General features: G+C 37.9%; 1 long non-coding RNA gene across 1 annotated transcript in view; it reads left to right on the top strand.

The window, feature by feature from the left end:
* LOC149136098 (uncharacterized) overlaps positions 1-15,288 on the top strand; it is a 37,821-nt gene extending 22,533 nt beyond the window's left edge. Inside the window, exon 2 of the long non-coding RNA XR_016241545.1 lies at positions 14,481-15,288. This is a non-coding gene — a long non-coding RNA (uncharacterized LOC149136098). The remainder of the gene's footprint in view (positions 1-14,480) is intronic.
* The last annotated feature ends 804 nt before the right edge of the window (positions 15,289-16,092 follow it).

Genomic DNA, 16,092 nt, shown 5'->3' with positions numbered 1-16,092 from the left:
GATTTGTTTTCTAAAATCTGCCCACTGTTTAAAAAGTTACCAAAATGAGTCGTCAAACTTTTCGGACGTTATTCAAAAGTGTGAAATAAGATATTGAAACCGCTATTCTACAGTTTAAGCACCCACTTACAACCTTTACAGAAAAGGACCACTATTCCATCGCCACTACTACCACTGATGCCGATTGAAGTAACAACAGCAGCAATAAGGCAAATGAAAGAATAACAGCAACAGGAAAAACAGAAACAACAACCTAAAACTTCAACAAAAATGAGATCCTTCAACATATGTGCACGCTCCACCTCTACCACCGCCAACATTATTAATTCCAACACGAAAAATGCAAGGCTAGTGTTAGAGGGTTCGTCGACGTGACCCGCCAAATATAGGAAGAACTTTTATCCTTGGAATAATTACAAAGGTGAAAAAAAACAACATGTCACAAGATTTGGAAGAAACGTCGTACTCAACATTCGAAATCCAACCAGCAACAAACAAGAGCCAAAACTGTAAGTATATAAAATCTTAGCCATAAAAAAACGAAGAGAGTAGATGACACAGTAGCAGATTGAAAAGTGCCCCACACCCATCCCTGGGGCACCAAACCATACATCATCAGAAGAAAATAATATGGTACAATTGAGATTAGATTTCCTACAGGATGAAGCCAGGAAACACTCCACAACAATCCTAAGGAGAGAGGAACTGGTGTTCATCCCAACCTACTTCGACCGCAGGGTTGTTAAAATAAAGACAGTTAACGTGCCGTTAAAAATAAACATTTGCTGGTTGGTGGCAGTTGTCCTTTATGATATAGGGGGAAACAACGAATATTCCACATGAGCAAAGGCTGCAAAACCAAGATTGCTCCACCAGGTAATGGAGCTATTAATCCAAACGGATCAATAAGCATGAAATCTATACCCGACCTGCTCATCTAACCAGACGACATAAAATTATTTGTGGTCGTTGAGGATAGAAAGCCCAGGGGTCACATGTGAGGTAGCACAACCCACCTCAAGTAAAGAAGGGAAAATGAAAGACTGTCGCTACTGCCGCAAACATCACAACGTCAACAGTGAAAACAGCAACAACACCAACAGTAAAAAACAGCATTAATGCTAATAGCGGCAAAGAGTCACAACATTGATGACAGCAAGAATAAAATCAACATCCGTGGAAACAGCCGTAATATCAGCACAACAACAGTGACTGCAGCACTTACAGTAACTATAGTAGCAGGAACCATCATAACAACATTGGAAGAAAGAGCAATTAAAACAACAGAAAATACCCCACCACCATAGGCCACATCACAAACAATTGCAATAACTGCAACTGAAAACCCTCAAACCGATAACTACATCAATAAAACAATAATACAAAGCCTCCCAGGTGCATTCCCCTTCCCAACTCATACCATACGGACATGACATGTAGTGGACATGACGGAGAGGACACTAAATGGCAAACAATTACAAATGAAATAAAAATGAAACAAAAATACAAAAATATGCCAACTAAAAGACTGAGAAATACGAATAGGAGTGGGGTGAGGTGAAACAACAGCATCACACACAACAGCAGCTACACCAGGTCTATTAGTATCATCATTCCCATCCCCAACAACACTGCTTCCACACACGCCATCATTACAATTACAAATACAAATTCACTCACTGACGATCAGAATAGATCCTCCAGCATGAACAAAAAATAAAGAAATCGTTAACTACTCAGCTGTAAAAAAAAACAAAAAAAAAAATTAATGGTCACAAACACTAAAGTACAAGCAATACACACAGTATCTACATCACATTAACCAATAGAATTTCCATCACACATAAAAAAAATCACTCAAATTTTGCAACAAAAGAACGACAAAACACTAGTAGAAATCAAGAGAAATATAAATAAAAGACTATCTAAAAACTGCTTGTGGAACAACTGCAGTTAATATGAACGAAGAAATACCAGTTCCTTTATAGGAATAAAATGACTGATCTTCTTCTCTTGTCAAACACGGTTGTGCGCAGAATAGGTAGCATAAATGCACGTGTTTTGGGGTCACCTTGAAAGCAGAGTCTCTGCTCAACAACATAGGGTTAATAGATTAGATGTGGGCACCATCAGCGTGATCAGAGCTTTCGATTCACAAGCCTTTATACCCATTTTGCGTGGATACGAGATTTATTTATCTCCAAGAAAACCAGGATTGGGTGGCGGAGCTACAATGTTTCTGAAGGAGCTGGATCTCCAGTACGAACCATTTTCTTGGACCCAGAAGGTAAGATGATGGTCCTGGACGTGAGCAATAGTGACTTCGCACTAATAACTATTTATGATCCGACGGGAGGGATAATCGGATTTCTTAAAGTGCCTGGAGGTTTTCCGAGAAATGTTCCCTCATTAGTGGTGGTGCACAAATGGAACGCCAGCTTGGATGAACGTTCGGATTATGTGGAGCTAGCACATAAACGAGAGGGGTTGTAAAGGCCTCGGAAATCTACTCAATTGCTTCCAATTATTTGAAAGGGACCAACTGTATTTCGTGAATTTGCCAATGTAGAATGAACAAACCATGGGATCACCCAGGTCGTCTTTATACAGTATTAGGCAAGAAGATAAGGCGTAGATTATCCACACTTTAATATTGTCGGCTAAACAAACCACAAATTTGTGATTTGTACAGTCGACCTAAAAAGAGCAGAAGGGAATGAGATTCCTGGAAGAAAGCAATCTATACATTGTTTGGAGTTACATTTGACCAACATTTCTAGTCCTTTTAATAGGAATCTTGGAAAGATTCCTGGATAACTGCTTCATATTTTGGAACAAAAGTAAAGAAGCCCTTACAAGGCATGTGAAATTAATCAATAGCAATCATGAATCATCCAGTTCACCATGGAAATGAATAAAAGGGAACATCCTTTTCTGGATATTCTGATGATTACAGAAAATACGTCACTTATAACTGATCACTACGGCAAGGACATAGACACACACACAAACATCTAGATTTTAGTTCTTACCACCAATCCCACACAAAAGGGAACATACCATTCAACATACCGAAATAAGTGAATCCATTGTTTAGGAAAATACTATTTAGTTGTTTAAGGGTTGTACTGGATAAATTGCGAAAATAACTCTAACCGTTCAAATACTAAATCAGCATACTCAATTTCATTTTTACCAAATAGTTTAGGTAAATGAATGGGTTATTTCCGTTGGCTATATATAAGGATCCCTTCCAGGGGTGAATGGGTTATTTTCTTTGGTTTTTAAAATAAAATATTTAGATATATATAAAGATCCCTTCCAGGGGCCCTGTTATCGATTTTTCAACAATCTGAGTATGCCATAAGGTTTCCAGACATGAGTTCTACTCACGAGTCATGATTCATCAAAATTGATAGAACGATGTAGGAGGAATTAGCTAACGACTCTACAAACACACCCACAGACAGAATTTTCCACAAATGCAGTAGATTAATAATAGTAAAATTTTAAATGTTGGGCAATGTTTCCATTACGTTGATTGATAAGTAAATCGAGAAATATCTTGATTTGCAGTTTGATCGTATCTATCTATCTATCTATCTATCTATCTATCTATCTATCTATCTATCTATCTATCTATCTATCTATCTATCTGTCTGTCTGTCTGTCTGTCTGTCTGTCTGTCTGTTTGTCTCTGTCTCTGTCTCTGTCTGTCTGTCTCTCTCTCTCTCTCTCTCTCTCTCTCTCTCTCTCTCTCTCTCTCTCTCTCTCTATATATATATATATATATATATATATATATATATATATATATATATATATATATATATATATATATATATATATATATATATATATTGTTAATTCTCTAAATGAGGTATTAACAGTAACTGCACGATAAAGTGAAGTATATTGATATATATATATTTCTCCATATACTCACAGGGGCGCGCGCGCACACACACGCACACACACGCACACACACACACACACACACACACGTGTGAATTAAGATTTCACAATCTTTGATGGATAGACAGACAGTTTGATAGATAAGAGAATATTTTCATACTTGTGCGTGTATGTGTGTGTGTGTGTGTGTGTGTGTGTGTGTGTGTGTGTGCATTCGCGCCTGTGCGTGTGTATGTGTTAGTGATACGCAAAGTTCTAATTTGTGTTGTGAATGCCCACATTGCAATGGAAAGGCAATATAGAGTGTTCCCATGAAAGGAAATGCTTTAAATACAAAAGATATTGGCGCCGTCACCAATACGAGGACAACAATGGTGGTAGGATATCTTCTGTTTGTTGCTATATATTTGTTCTATCTGGCTGGAAGTGGACTGAGAAAGCATAGCAAGGTGGTGACCGCTGAGCTAAAGTTGAGCACAAGCTTCATCATTATTACCGCATAGGAATATAACAGAAAAGGAAGAACCGAGAACGACGATGAAATTATTATCCCATCCCAAGTCCAACAGCTGCTTGCGATTGTAGTTCACATAGAACTGTTCACAAAATTGGTTCTACCAGTAAAACACCTGACGACGGTGTTCAGAAAGACTATCTGATGCTAGAGGGTTATTGTTTTCGAGAAGAGTTAAGCATAGCACGAACACCTTCATATCGCGAGATAGAACCAACAGCACTTCTATCGCAGTTTGGTAACTGAAGAGCAGTAAATTTGAAGACGTCTCTGTAGCATTGAGTATACCAGGTACTACACACCATACACCAATCACTAAATGACGTACGTTGTGATTATTGAAGAAAGAAGGAACTTTTGAGTCTGTGCAGCATATATGGCAATTACAACCTGTTTAGCTGTTTTCAGATTCTAACGAAACCTACCCTTTCTATATGCCGTTGGAAAATTCTTACACAACTAATAGAACTACCAACTACCCTCGATTTACACCAGCGCTAGCAGAGGACCCAGATTCTCAGCACTTGACTTTTATTAACGAATAGAATCCAAGAGCTAGAAGTAGCTCTAGCCATCATCTTATTTTTCGGAATTAGCCTGAACGAACACTTCAGTTGTGAAACGACGAACGCCAACGGATTGTATCATCGATTTTATACAAACATATTAGTATGTATATATGTATGCATACTTGTGTGAGGTGTGTGTGCATACACACACACACACACATATATATATATATATGCAGTCCAACGATGGCTTAGCTGGGCAAAACTGTCAATGTATGTACGTATGCATGTTGTATGTATGTATGACTCGTTTTCGCGAAGGCGTTAATGTGGTTTTGTTTCGCACCATGTCAGTTCTGTTAAGGCAGATTTACGATGAAAGGTATTCCAGTCGTATTCATCTTCCCCCATCTATTTCTTACAAGACTAGTAATGCACAAGCTTGTACGTTCCTTTCATCTACGATAGTAAGGTATGATGTGAAGGTAGATTTGGCTGCTACGCGTACCATATCCAGCTGCCGTCGGTGATTCGTATATATTCATTTGGCTATATGTTAAATATTTCTTTGAAGTTCCAAACACTTACCTATTTTTATTTACTAATAATGTGGATAGTCTTTTCAGTTCATGTAGTTACAAATATGAGAACCTGATGTCGGTGTTTGAATTGTTCGATTAGGTATGACTTCCTTTCCTCAACTGAAGGTAATCGATAAAACAATTAATATTTTCCTACTTTCTGTGTACTTAAGATCCAAAGGATTAATCATACTTTTTCATCATTCCAAAATCAATAAAACTAGGCGGAGTAAAACGACTTGGTAATGATGTAATGGACTACAATACACTGCCCTTCTGATATAAATATGAAGGTTGGCTGAAAAGCTCATAATGATAATAAATTTTTATATAGGCACAAGGCCTGAAATTTTAGTTAGAGCGAGTAGTCGACTACATCGACCCATGTGATCAACTGGTACTTGTTTCATCAGCATCGAAATGATAAAAGGCAAAGCTACCTCAGAATTCGAACTCAATGAAAAGACAGATGAAATGCCGTTAACCATTTTGTCCGACGTGCTAACGATTCTGCCGACTCGGCGCCTTGCTAATAAGTCTTGTGTGTTGCATAGATAGGGACAAGGACTGAAATTTGTGAGAAGGTTTAATCGATAACATCGACTCCTTCATCAACCTTTTTATCGACCTCTTTATTGAACCCGGATGGATAAAAGGCAAAGATGATATCGGTAGCCTTTAAACTCAGAACTTTAAAAAGCCTCAACAAATATCGCAAATCATTTTGTTCGATGCTCTGACGCTTTTGCCTTCAAATAATAGTATCTAATATAGCACAAGGTTAATCGATTACATCGGTCCCGGGACTTGACTGGTACTTTAACATTGATTCCGGCGGGGATGCAAAGCAAAGTTGACATCGACTGGAATTTAACTTAGAGAGCACAGAAATGGGACAAATACTGCAAGGCATTTTGTCCGAAATTTTAACAATTCTACGAGAGCATTACTATCATTCTGCCAATTTACTGCCCTGATTCTAGAAATCCATAACGAAAATAATGCCAAGACTTAGAAATACCAAATGGCAACTGGGTTACTTATATTAAATATTTATCACCGGTAGGGAGTAATTGAGTTTGGTTGGCAACCCTCTTATAGTTGGTGTCTCAAAAACTACTGTGCAGATTTCTGACAAGCCCAATGCTCGAAATTGGGTTTATGTCAACCCGAGTACTTGGCTGGTACATTATTTTATAGATCTCGGAAAGTCTAAATGTAAAGCTGATCTCAGTAGGATTTAAATGCAGAGCTTAAACAGCTCAAACGTATACTGTAAGGCATTCTTCTATTCGAAATTATTCTATTAAAACACTAGAGTCCTACAAACCACGCACCTATGGGTCTTATTTTCAACATTGCGAAATATAAATATGTTTAAATGAGAAAGATATTGTTATATTTCGGGATGGTTACTTTTTTTTTTGTTCAGAAATTCTAGGACCGCAATACACCATGGAGTCCGTTCCATACAGTCTTGAAAAATATGTATCCGACCATCCAGGAAAATAAAAATGTATCGGTAAAATAAAGTACCAGTCAAGTACGGGGCTCGATTGAATCGACTAACTCCCTCCGGGTGCTATAAAATAAAGCACCAGTTAAGTACTGGCGTCAGTGTATATGACCTACCTAAAAGTTGCAGGCCTTGTGTCTAAATCAGAAACGATCATCATCATCATCATCGTCGTCGTTGTCGTCATCGTTGTCATCATCATCATGTTTGTCTTTCAACTTTCCAGTGTGGATAAAATAAAATACCAATACTGGAGTTGATATAATCGATAGTTCAATTATATCGATTTCAGTGTTTGTGACCTTTTCTCAATGTTAAAAATCAATATTATAATGATGGTGGAATGGCATAACGGATAGAGCAGCGGACAAAATGCCTTAGGCTATTTAGTTACAGCCCTTAACAATTTCAGTTCAAATTTCACTCAACCATCACGATTCGAAGAAAACTATTAGATAAGTATTTGTTTATGAAATCCACTGTGTATGTGGGCGAACGACTGCCTAGATTAATGTGGGTGGACGTCGTTGATTGGCCCGAGGTGCCAGTCTTCTTCTAAGGAACCTTATATATGTCTATATTGTATATACTGTTACACGCACCCACTCCTCACACTTTAGATAACTTCACCTAATATCACCTCATCGGTTGCTTTTGTGGCAGCAAAGCAAACCCCAATACTGGGAACAGCTAGGATTTTGAGGTTGATACTTGGATGACGAAGGTCTTCTAAGATAATCAACAACCAATTATCAAAGCTTATAATGTGCCGAAAGAGACCCTGTGAGACCTCTGACAACAGGCTGCTGTCGGCTTTCACAGAATCAACCAGAGCAAACAAGTCCGAGCGCTCTGAGAAGTAAAACAATCACAATCAGAAAACCTGTTTGGCACTGAATGCCTTATAGCACATACACCCCACCACACATTATTGATATATATACATATATACATAACACACACACACACACACACACACACACACACACACACACACACACACACACACACACAACACACACACATGTATATATATACATATATATATGAATGCGTGTATGTATATATATATATATATATAAATATGTATATGCATATGCATATGTATATATATATGCATGCATACACCTATACATACATATACATATACACATACTTACACGCAAATATATATCACCCATATATAATTTATATGGATGCTTGTATTTGTATGTAACTGCATACACACACACACCACACACTCACTTACACACACTTATAGTATACATAGGTAGATGAATGGATGGATAGATATAGATGTATACATGTATATATTCTATACAAATTATATATATATATATATATATATATATATATATATATATATATATATGGATATATGGATGTGTACATATATACATGTATGCATGCATCCATATCAATATATAGCATAGCATACACTTACAGACGCAATATATGCAAATATAGGGGACATTTTTTTTATTATTTGTTATTTCGATGTCGCAATAGGGAGTGACAGAAATGGTGGAAATTGCGGTGTAGGTAGGAGAGATGCATAATAATATCAGGCAACTTCTTTGGAGTAGTGGGAGGTGATAGCGTTAGGAAGAAATTACAAGTGCTTTGTGTATTGAGAACAATGATCCAATAGGGTCCATAATGTCCACATTGATAGAAAGCAAAAGCAATGACAGTATGTCCAGCAACACTTACATAAACAAAATCGACAATATTAAAGATAAAACAAAATCGATAGCACTATTGTAGCCACCTGTGATAATGGACCAATACAGTAACAACAGTAACAACAACAACAACAACAGCAGCAACAGTGACAGTAAAGACAATAGGGAAACCAGCAGCAGAACAGAAGAATAAAAGATTATAGCAACGAAAGAGGGAGAGAGACTGTGAAAATAATGTATATTTGCAAGTGTTGTAAATGAACGGATAGACTTAAATGCAAACGTTGTGACCGAAATACGAGAAACGAAATGAAATATCTCAGTAGGGAACAAGAAATGACTTTATTCCACGAAAAAGGAATAATATTGATTTCAAATTTTGGTACTCGAGCAGCAATTTCCGGGCGGGGTGTGGGCAAGTCGATTACATATTACATCGACCACAATGATCAAGTGGTACTTATTTTATTGACCCCCGAAAGGCAAAGTCAGGCCTCGGTGGAATTTGAACTCAGAACTTAAAGACGGTCAAAGTGCCACAAAGCATTTTTGCCTGGCGAGCTAACGATTCTTTTCTACACTAGGCACAAGGTCCGAAATTTTGGAGGAGGGAGCCAGTCGATTAGATCGAACCCAATACGCAGCTGGTACTTAATTTATCGACCCTTCCCTCACCCGAAAGGATGAAGTCAAAGTCGACCTCGGTGAACTCAGAACGAAAAGACAGACGAAATACCTATTTCTTTACTGCCCACAAGGGGCTACACACAGAGGGGACACACAAGGACAGACAAACGGATTAAGTCGATTATATCGACCCCAGTGCGTAACTGGTACTTAATTTATCGACCCTGAAAGGATGAAAGGCAAAGTCGACCTCGGCGGAATTTGAACTCAGAACGCAGTGGCAGACGAAATACCGCTAAGCATTTTTCCCGGCGTGCTAATGATTCTGTCAGCTCGCAATCTTATGAAAAAAAGGAATAATAATAATAATCCTTTCTACTGAAGGCACAAGGCCTCAAATTTGTGGGGAGGAGACGAGTCGATTACATCGACCCCAGTGTTTCTTTGGTACTTAATTTATCGACCCTGAAAGGGTGAAAGTCAAAGTCGACCTCGGCGGAATTTGAACTCAGAACGTAACGCAGACAAAATACTGTTAAGCATTTCGCCCAGTGTACCAACGATTCTGCCTGCTCGCCGCCTTTGGAATAATAATAATAATAATAATATAGGTTTAAAATGTTGGCACAAAGCCAACAACTTCGCGGGAGGATTTAGTCAATTACATTGATCCCAGTACTCAACTGTTACTTATACATCAACTCCAAAAAAAGGATGAATGAAAATGTAAAGTGGATCTTGGCGGAATTTGAACTCAGAATCGGAAGACAGTCAAAAATGTAACGAAGCACTTTTTCCCAGTGTGTTAACCGAACCCGCCAGTTTACCGCCTTAGGAAACGTTAACGTGTGTAGGAAAAAAATCACTTAATAGTAACTCATTGGCAAGCAAGCGATTAAGATGTTACACTAAAGAGACGAAAATATCGCGACTATATCAAAAGAATAAAAAGGTCCGATATAACCTACAGACCTACTGAATCTCTTCTTCTATATTTAAGAAGCATAGTTCATGCCATCTTCTTTAGAAAGCCTTTTAAAGTTTTAGCAATGTTTGAATTTATTACAAGAATAAACTGTGAAAATGGTATTTACATTAAAAAAATAAAAATTGACCTCTGTTGCAGTTATATTATTAATCAATAATTTCTCTTTATTGAATATGTTAATTGTTAATTGCTTGTGGATGAATTTACTAATATCAGTGGAAAGTAGAAGCTCAGATGTTTCACCTGTGTTGATGAAGATAGTTTTATTGAATTTTACCGCCGATCCCACTACCACTACCACCACCTTCACCACCATCACCATAAGCGTGCTCGAGCAAACACACACGTACACGCACGCACGCACGCACACGCACACAAAGACACACACACACACACACACACACACAACACACACAAGCTGTTGCTAAAGGAGCACCATCGATATCGACAAAATCAATAAAAGATAAACAAAACATTGATTTATACGTTTGTATCCCAGCAGCAAGCTGACAAGACATCGGACAAGGATCATCGATCAAGCATGCAGAACAATAAACTAGTTAAAATAAACTAGTTAAAAACCTGGTATTTTTTCTATAGCTCTCTTTTGCTGAACCGCTAGGTTACAGGAACGTAAATATACCAACACCGGTTGTCAAGCAGTGGTAAGAGACTAACATCGACAAAGGCACACACGCACACGCGCACATACACACACATGCACACATGCACAAGCACATACACACACAAACACACACATGCACACACACATGCACACACACATACCCACACGCAAACACACACACACACACACACACACACACACACACACACACACACACACACACACACAAATGTATATATACAACGGGCTTCTTTCAAACCCACTCGCAACCAAGAACCATGTCCTTGGGCAGCAAGTTTCTTACTGCACAGCGACACCTGTGTCTGCTACAAAACATTTCCTTTAGATATTCTATCGGTTTTATCAATCTACGGTTTTGAAGGATGGATTATATACTAAGTAACAGTTATGTTTGTCTCTTTCTTCTTCCACAAACTTGCACAGCCTATTTGTGGTAGGTGACCTATCTGAAGTTTCTGGGACGCTAAGAAGATGAGAGAGAAATTATTGGTTAGTTTGAGGGAGGGCCTAAGTCGATTACATGGACCCCAGTGCTCAACTGGTACTTATTTTATCGACCCCGGCGCCGTTTGAAGTCAGAACGTAAAGACAGACGAAATGCCCCAGAGCATTTTGTCTGGCGCAGTAACGATTCTGCCAGCTCACCGCCTTAAATATATAAAAAAAATATTGAATTCAAATTTTGGTACAAGGTCAGCAATTTCGGGGAGAGTAACATCGACTCCAGTACGTAACTGGTACTTATTTTATCGACTCCGAAAGGATGAAAGGCAAAGTCAAGCCTGGTGGCATTTGAACTCAGAACGTAAAAACAGGCGAAATGCCGCTAAGCATTTGTGTCAGACGCGGTAACGATTCTGCCAGTCTGCCGTCGTAATTGTATTAGAATTTAATAGCTGCAAATGTATCAAGTATAATAACAACAGTAAATAATAATGGTTTCTTTTATTGACCAAAGGGGTCTAATGCAGCACAGGATTCATAGCGAGAGAAAAGAGAAATTAGCCACAACAATATCAGGGAGATTCTTGGCGTCAACGAGAGTCAACTTCTGGCCCTGTTCCGGCTTGAGACACGTGGATGATTTCCAGAAGTCCCTGCTTATTCGGGATAAACACTGCAGGCATGGCAGTGCCGTCGGCCGGGCCTGAATGAGATACGCACGGAGCGACGAAATTGTTCTGCAAACATTCGTCGTGTTCCCAAGCCTTGCTGATTTGTAGGTTTATGTCAAACACCTACTGTAGCGTGAAGGACGGATTGGACTATCATGTGAGTCTCTTGTGAAAATCGTTCCCCCACTACACTTTACTCTGACCCGTAGGACAGGCTATGTTTATCTGCCTGATGACCTTAGTGCAAGAATAGCTCTTTCTGACCTATATTCCCGATTTGGAAGAGTCAGTATTTTGACCGTAGGTGATCTTTACCAACTTCAGCCTGCTGGGCAATATCTTGTATTTGGCTGGCCATCTGACAATTACACCCGACTACATGGTTCACTTTGGAAGGAAAATTTCACTTTGATTGAACTTACAGAGGCTGTCCAACGGTTTGGACAGCTGCTGATGCGGGTGAGAATAGGTGCATGTACACAGAATGACACCACCTTGCTCAAATCCAGAGTTGTTAAAAAAACAGACAACGGCTACCCAACAGAAACCCTCCATGCTTTCAGAACGCACAAAGAAGTAGATGATCACAATGCTGAGCATCTGGAAAAGTTTCCACTCAAGTATTTAACATCAAGGCAATTGATACAAAGAAGGACGTTCATACAGGACTCATTGATGTTCTGATTTCAACAAAACCATCAGATCTATATTTAAGAGATGAGAAATGATGTACACTATTTACATTATTTACAATTGACGTATATTTGTCCTCATCTTGTTTGTTGTTCCAATGGTGTTCTCTGCTTCTTTTAGTTTTCGTATTTTCCAGTGGTGTTCTCTCTCAATTATTTTAACTTCATCCCACAGCGGGAGGTGGTCTCCATTTTCCACACATGATCAGCTATACCCGATTAATCAATATCTCCTCGTGTCACAGCTTTGCGATGTTCCTCTACTCTTATTTTGAGGGGGCGACATGTTTCGCCTTTGTATAACCTACCACAGCTGCATGAGATGGTGTACACGCAGTTTTTGGTCATATTCTCTTCTATTGGTGGTTTTACTCGGAGGAGATATTTGCGAAATGTATTATTTTTGAATACTGTCCTGATGTCATATGGGCCGCATATCTTTCGTATCTTTTCGGAGAGGCCTTTCACATAGGATAGACAGAATGTGGACAGTTTATTGGTTTCATCCTCTCTTTTCTTCATAATTGGAATGGATAGTACGTTTTGGGGTAGTTGTTACTTAATAGATTGTTATTGAACTTGATCATTTCTTCGTGGTGGATATCACGATCGCTACTTATATTCTTTGCTCGATGTTTTAGGTACTGAGCAATCCCTCTCTTTACACTGTCTGGATGGTAGGAGTTGAAGTTGAGGTATCGTCCAATGAAGGTCGGCTTGCGGTATACGGATGTCCTGAATCCATATTTGGTGTCTGTTATTAATACGTCCAGGAATGCTAGCTAATTGTCTTTTTTCTTTTCCATTGTGAACTGTATGGATGGCTTTATTGAGCTCACATGATTTAACAGCACTTGGACATTTTTCTCTACCGTGTAATAATAATAATAATAATAATAATAATAATATCGAAAAATACCTTAGGAATGAGAACCCAGGTTCTAAATTTGCCAAAGACACCTGATGAAGGCTTGAGGGTATATCAGCTGAAACGTTGTGTTAACAACAAACAAGATGTGGAAAAATACCCGTCAAATGTAAATAATGTACATAATTCCTCATTTCTTAAATATAGAACTGTAGAACAGAGTGTGTATTAGCAGATGTTATAGATACTTATTTTTCCGACCACAATACATTATACATTCCATTACAATTATAATTTTTATGTTCAATGATGTTTCTCTCCCGAAGTTCTTGTTGCATTTCAACCAGCGTTTCCTTAACTTTCATGTAGTGACTCCCCAAAACTTATCAACATGTGTGCGCTCAAGTCATGCAAATATTTTCATTACTCAAATGACACACACATCATTACAAACATGGCCCGCACACCCATCTTCACATCCCATGACTACCATTGGGATCGATCAGATACCAGACAAGGATTCTGGATTAATTTTCTGTTCTTTTTACTAAATTTTTGAGAGCGGTGGGATTCATTTTTAGTATTCTTGTTTGTGAGAGCAGTTTATTTCAGATAGTCTCATTTTAAAAATCCTCTCCGGCTAATCGTTGAGAAGACGTTGGTGTTGTCGTTAGTGTTGTATTTGAGTCAATTGAGTTTGAAGTGTATACGTTCCATGTGAGTACAGTTATTGTTAAACTGTTATTTATTGAATTGTTGGATTGTTGTTACCTGAAATTGTTGAACTTGTTACCGTTTTTTAAATTTTTCTTCCCCATTTATAGGTGAAGTGGTGAACAATATTGTTATGGAAGGTACACCAGTGCAAGCGGGGAGTTATGCTGCGGTGACTGGCAAAAGCCTGTCGGCAGAGGTACTGCTAGTTAGAGAAGTTGAATTGGAATATACACATTGCATAACGGAGTACGCGGACGCTATAATCGATTTTATTTTAAAACTAAAAGCGGCGATAACTATAACTAGAATGCCATTGGTTACAGATGTGTTCGTTCAACAACAGCAACCAAATAAATAGCTTCCTTAAAAATTGTGGGACCGTCTTAAACTTTCTGATAAAATTATTTCTTACATTTTCATTGCTTATGGAGAGAAATGGTAGTGCGTCGGACAAAATATCTTCCAGTGTTTAGTTGTATCCCTTGACATTTAGCCCTCTCACTCCATTAAAATTTGTGGTTGTCTTAAAAAATAATATTTTATTGAATTTTCTGCTCTTTTTTACCTTTTAAATATTGCTTTTATTTTCTGCCTGTTTACTTCCATGGAAAAAAAAAAAAAATCTGTCCATTTGCATCAAACCAGTAATTCTTTGTCTTTTATTTTTTAAATTTTATTAACAATCATTGCTGAAGGGTTCTGTTTTCACACATTTTAAAATATTGATTAAAAATTGTTAATACAAACATGCAAATGAACTGAAAATGATGCCTGCATTCAAAATTATTGTATTTAATTTGTAACGACGAAAAGGACAGCCTGTTTTGACTGAATTAAAATCCACATTGTTCATCAGCAATAACAATACTTGATAAAATGAACACTACATCGCACAATAAATGCTAAGAAACTGTATTTAAGGTGTGGCTATTAGTTATCAATTTGTACGCATTCCGACTTGCATTAACAGCACGTTGGATTACATTGGATTTTAATTATCCTTTCTGCTATAGACACAAAGCCTGATATTTCGTGGGAGGGGGCTGTCGGTTAGAACGACTCCAGTATTTGACTGGTACTTATTTCACCGATCCCGAAAAAAAAAAAATGAAAGGCAAAGCTGACCTTGGCGGAATTTGAACTCAGAGCTTAAAGACGGACGAAATACCTCAATGCATTTTATCCGTCGATATTGCTTGCGCATCACTACATATTTTCTAGGTTATTGTTTAGATCTCAGAGAAAAAACGTCGTTTTACTCAATAAATAATTAAGGAACCATCCACTACTTTAATTGTGTTCCATTATGTCATTCACCTGTAAAATTCTATACACATTCTCCATGAATGAATAGTATAATAAAGTTGCAATAAAATGTAGATAAAACAAGGGATTGAACAGTAGAGAAATTCAAGATGTTTTTAAGAGTATCGAAGTGGAATAGGATGGTTTATTTTGTTGTTCATTGGCTAACCAAAGACCGCATACTCAATCGTTCATATGAGTTGTCAGATGAACTGAAACTCATCATGGGAGTTGATGACCAAAAATGATTCTGTCAATCGGCATTTTTGGTCTATTTCACTAATCACATAAATGCTCTAAAATTTAAAAGACAAGAGCTGAGTTAGCTTATTGTCCTTATGTTGCCAATATCAGGAGCTTTTGAATCAATGCTGTAATTATTTGTAATCCAACTAAAGAAATGTTGCATGAAGA

This window comes from Octopus bimaculoides, chromosome 4 (genome assembly GCF_046866305.1).
Source record: "Octopus bimaculoides isolate indiv1 chromosome 4, ASM4686630v1, whole genome shotgun sequence".
Lineage (NCBI taxonomy): Eukaryota > Metazoa > Mollusca > Cephalopoda > Octopoda > Octopodidae > Octopus > Octopus bimaculoides.
This window is presented reverse-complemented; position numbering and strand designations above follow the sequence as displayed.